Genomic DNA, 5,563 nt, shown 5'->3' with positions numbered 1-5,563 from the left:
TTGTTTATTTGTGTGAATGTCACTTCCTCAGCGTGGCTTTTTTATCCCCTCCCTTGTTTGAGGTGGTTTAAAACCCGATATGTTCTGAGGGAGCTTAAAAAAAGGTGATTAGAGATGGAGAAGAGAACAAAGCTCAGAGCTGAGGAGGCTCAGAGCATCCATGGGCTCCTGACCTTGGAAAAAACTACTCCAGGATTAAAATTTAACTTTTTTTAACTGCTCCAGGATTAAAATTTAACTTTTGCCTCGCAGATATTTGAAGGACACTGGCGTTCAAAAGCGATTTAACCGTGTCCATAGAAAGAGCTTGATATTCCTTATGGTTTATTTTTCCTAATATATTCCCTGCAATTCCTATTTGCAACCAAACCACAGGGATTTTTGGCAGCTGGAGGTTTAACCCAGTGCCAAGACAGGGCAATTCTGACCCCATCCTACTTTACCAGTGCATTAATTCCAGCCTCACCTTCCTCCAGGGGCATTTAATCCCCCTGCCTGGCCAGCAGCTCATTTCTTCCTGTGCTCCTGGAAGATCTGGGTTGGGTTTTTTTTGGGATGTAAGTGTGGTCGAGCTCTTCTAAGGTGATTTTTATTGTTCCTTGCCTGGGAACAGCTGCAGCACCTCAAATCAGCCTGGATTTTAGGCAGTGCTGGGCAATTTGGGAGGCAGCTCGTTCCGAAGAGGGGATGGAGATTCCTCTGGGCCTGGGGGGGTTTTGGGTGTCTCTGGGTAATCCTAATTTTCACAGTGTGAATTTTGGGGTCCAGGTACAACGTTAAGCTTGGTGACTTCCCAGCCTTGTGGGTTGTCCCAGAGGGGGAATCCTGGGGACAAAGAGCAGCCCCTGCTCCAGGAGGGAGAGGCTGATGGTCCCCTGGGATTCCTGGGGCAGCACAACAGAGGCTGTGGCTCTGTGGACTCATAGGAATAACTAATCCTTCCAAACCTGGGCTTATGGGCTTCTCAAAGGCCAAAAATAGATCAAAACCACTCCTGATTTCACAGCAGCACCAAGAGACTCTTGCCTTTATTTCGCTTTCCACTCCTGTTTGTGTCTCTTCTCCCTAAAAACCCTGCTGGCAGTGCCAGCCTGGGCACAGGGGACATCGGGATCTTTATTACCAGGCACTTTAATCCTGGTTTCAGCTGGAACACTCCCCTTGCAGCCTGGCTTTGAGGCAGCTGAGAGCAGCAGCCTGGCCACCAGGACAGTGATGCTGGGAGATGTGAGGGATTTCCAAGTGTTAATTAAGGTTTTTCTCAGAGGTTACTGGAGAAGCACTTGCTGTCTGTTTTAACCTGGCTTTTTCTCTCTCCACCAGGGCAGAAATCAAACATTAGGAAATGAAAAGTTGGTGGGAGGGAGATGAAATAATCAATCAAACTCTTCCCAGGCAGGAGCCAGCGACTCCAAGGGAAGCTGAGAGAACTGAAGCCACTTCCCTCCTCCATGAAAGGTGAAGCCAGAAGACCTTTCTATCATCTTTTAATGAGCTGCTGCCCTTCTGGCTGAGGGAGGGGAACTTCCCTGGCTGCACAGTGGGGGTTGATGAGGGGGTTGGCTTTAATTCAGGCTTCAGCAAGTGCTGGGTAATAAAGCAAAGTCTAAGTATAAAGTCAGTGGATTTGAGAGTGAATCCAAGCTTGATATTGCCCTGGCAGAGCACTATCAATGCTGGTACCTCTGTGAAGGTGCCTCAAACCCTCAGCCCCTCCTGCTCCCCTCAGGGTTGAATAAAACTGCTTGGATTTACCCAAATGCTTTCTTTTTACCTGCTCTGCATCCTCTTGCAGTGACTTATTCCAGAAGCAATTGGCCCAGCTTCCTGCTCAATATCCTGGGGAGATATTAAAGAGGAGCTGTGGGAGATAAGGGGGGGGTTCAGGGTCATCTCAAACGGGTCCTGCCTGCAGTGGGCAGTGATCTCAGAACAAATGAGCCCCAAACAGATGCTTGGCACACACAGACCAGCAGGAATTCATTCCATTTCTTCACTTAAATCATCTTCAGGAGCATGTTTAGCACTTCAAGTTCTTTTTAGGGGCAGAAAGGTGAGAGATTTTGGTTCTGGAAGCCAAAAAAGCATTGTCTGGGAGCAGACCCTCTCCCAAACATCCCACCCTTACTTGCTTGGGAGCCACTTGCTTTATTTGGAGCTTTCAGGAGGACTCTCATTGATCTCAACCTTTAAGTTCAAAGTGAAAAGCCCCAAATGTGGTCACAGGAGCTGAGAGGGTTTCACAAACCAGCCCTCCCTTTATCCCAAACACAAGTTTTTGGGAGTGTTGCCCCTCCAGAAGAGTTTCACTGCAAACTGAGCCTTCCCGTTTCAAAGCAGATGATCAAAAGCTTCTTGTCAGGAAAGATTAGTAGATAGGGGGGAAAAAAAATAAAAAATTCAGGCTCGAGGTAAGCTGATAAATGATGTTTTTCATTTCTGGATCATCCAGCAGTTTGTTTTCCTGGCCACAGTGATGTGCAGGATGGATGAGGGGCTGCTCTGAGTTTACTTGGCTCATTATATGAAAAATAACCAGCTGCAGATGCTGGTCCTGGGTGTCAAATGAGCCTAAAAAAAAAGGTAGTAAATTAATATTAATGATCCATCCACGTTTGGGACCTTCCTGGCTGTGCCAAGGAACTGCCCTGAAGTCAGGGGGGGATGGTTGGGGTGTTTGAACACTGATCTGCCCCAGCCTGGTTGCAGAAATGGGCTCGAGGCACAAAAAGGGTTTCAAACACAAGCATCACTTGAGATTTGAAGCACCAGACAACTTTCATTAGCCAATAAAACATGTATTATACACAAAGCAGACGCTGCAGGATTGCTCAGGGCAGGCAGTGGAGCTGCAGCCTGGATTTTTTTCCCCCCTCAGGGGAGTGTGTGTCACATTTGGCACCTGTAGTAACACTTGAACTGAGATAATACCGAGGCCTAAAGTGACTATTTTTGGTTCATGACTCGCCTCAGCTGCCTTGCAGTTGATGTCTTTATTTGACATGGCCTTCAGGAAGGATTTCTTTAATTCATTTCTAAATCTTGAAGTGGAAAATTGATCTTTTCTGGCTCTTTCAGCTGCTGCTCAGCAAACAAATGCTCCTTCCCCCAGGAAAAGGCTTTATATACTCAGGTTAATGACATGTGGAGCTGCAGAAACTCTTCAGTCAGCAGTCCAAGGGATGAGCCCTGAGACAGGGCTGCTTCCTGGGCAAGGAATTAATTAATTTTATTGAAGCAGGCAGGAAACATCGTGTTGTGATGTTTATCTCAAGCACTGCTCTGTGTCTGGATGCCGAGAAGTGATCTGGTTATCTCCTGTCCTCCACCACTGAGGTCACTGAGGGGGGATAAATCCAGGCTAATTCATTCCTGGGGCTGTTTTTCCAGGGTTGTTTGTGCACCTGCAGCTTTTCTCCTTGTCCAGACAGGAAGCTCTGCCCTGGCTGGAGTGTCCTGGGCTCTCAGGGTGTGTGATTGCTGCAGAAATAATGCTGGGAGATGCAAAATCCTTGATCTCTGCAGGAGACTCTTTGTGGGAATTCAAAGGGAAAACCTAACACTGAAGACAGGACAGGTAATGGAACAGAGCCCACCACAGGAATTGCATTTTTGGGGGCTGCAGGGTGTTTGTAGTTACAAAGTGTAGCTAAAACATGTTTGTGTGAAGGCAAAAATGAATTCCTCAGACTCTCTAGTCCAAAAACTCTCTAGTCCAAACACTCACTGCTTCACACTTCCCTCCACATCACAGGCCCTCAAATCTCCAGGGAAAATATCAGAAAATATTAATCTTGCCCATCAAAACCTTCCAAATCTGGCCAAGATGCCCTGAGCAGCTCAGGGTTGAAGCAGGGACTCGTGTGGACTCGTGTTGACATGGAAATGAGTATTTGATGGAATAAATCCCCCCTGCCAGGGGGCAAGGTGGCTTTGCTGGGTCCCTGCATGGATCAGAGCTCCCCTTCTGTGAGGGCTGTGAGTGGCAGCAGGAAAACACGAGCAAGCAGGATAATTCACCTCAGAAAAGGGAAAAAAAAGGGCAAGTCACGTCCTGTATTTTAATGGTGAGCAGCTTTGCCCTGGCAGGCAGAGAACTTGTCAGCAGTGACGACACGGAGGCAAAGCCTGCATGGCAAACAGCCTGGCCCCTTCTCCAGCAGCAAATCCAGCAGGGAATGCCAGGCACCAGCTGCTGGAGGGAGTTCCTGGTGCTGTCAGCCAGAGGGGACAGCAGGACAAGCTGGAGTTAAACCTGTGCTCAGGGGATGAGGAACTGGGACAGGTTCCTCAGCTGGAGGTTGAGGCAGCTTTGGGCAAGAAGGACTGGAGGGTTCTAAGCTGCAGCATTTGGGTTGGGTTAGACTCTATTTTGATTTTTTTTTTCCCTTCAAATCCCCCCACCTGCCAGTCCAAGGGGAGGCCAGGAGGGCTCAGGTGGGATTTAAAGCAAAGGGGAGTGGTTTGTTGGGACTTGGGGGGTGGGATGTGGGGGCTGGAGGGGTCTGTGTTTAACAGAGCCCCTGGTTTGTTCTCTGGCCACTGTCACAGCCTCAGAAAGGCCCCAAAGAGCCCCCAGAGCCACCAAATCCTTCTTGGCAAGCACATAATTCCAAATGCTTCCATAAAAACCCACAGAAATGAGGCTCTGGAAGGGCTCAGTTGGGACATAAACTGGCCTTGGACACTGGGGTCTAATACTCATAAAAACTGGCCTGGAGGAAACAAGGGAATGGCTTTAAATTGAAAGAGGGGAGGTTTAAATGAGATATTGGGAAGAGAATCTTCCCTGTGAGGGTGATGAGGGGCTGGGATGGAATTCCCAGAGAAGCTGTGGCTGCCCCTGGATCCCTGGAAGTGTCCAAGGCCAGGCTGGAGCAAGTTGGGATAGTGGGAGGTGTCCCTACCCTTGGCAGGGGGTGGAACAGGGGGATGGGTGAGGTCCCTTCCAACCCAAACCATCCCAGGATTCCATGAATCCTCCCAGTGTGTGGAATTCAGCACAGACAAAGTTTTCAGAAGAGTTCCCACCTCTGGAAAAGCCCTTCTTGAAGTCTGGTGACTGTGCCCAAGCCCTTAAAGCTGCCCAGGCTCCTGGCAGGCAGGATTCTGCCCTAAAATACGTGATTTGCAAGAGCTGTACTTGGATTACAGAGCTCAAAATCTCTGCAGTCCTTAATAGCAATATTCCATTTCAGATTCACTCAGAGCCTCCACCCAGCTCACACAAAAACCCTGGGAGGGGGTTGAGAAGATATTTTGGGGAAGTTTCTGTGTCCTATCCCTCTTCCAGGGGGCTTCAGGTACCAAAGAGGGTTTAACACTCTAATTTAATATTCTTTAATGCAGGTGATTTTACACAGAAAGGGGGATTTTTAACATGAGCAAGCAGAAAGAACTGGTGCAAGCAGAGCAAAAACCTCCTGTCCTGCCTCATCCCACTTGTTATAATCAAATATAACGAATATATGATGCCTCAGGTGGGTCCCACCTGAGGTTCTCTGCTCTGGGAGTCACTGGGTGATGCTGAACAGCCCCAGGATTGTGGCTTGGAATAACCTTG

This window comes from Pipra filicauda, unplaced genomic scaffold (assembly GCF_003945595.2).
Source record: "Pipra filicauda isolate LSUMZ 115617 unplaced genomic scaffold, ASM394559v2 scaffold498_size1627759_pilon, whole genome shotgun sequence".
Taxonomy (NCBI): domain Eukaryota; kingdom Metazoa; phylum Chordata; class Aves; order Passeriformes; family Pipridae; genus Pipra; species Pipra filicauda.
The sequence above is the reverse complement of the archived record's forward strand: the minus strand, read 5'-3'. Positions refer to the sequence as shown.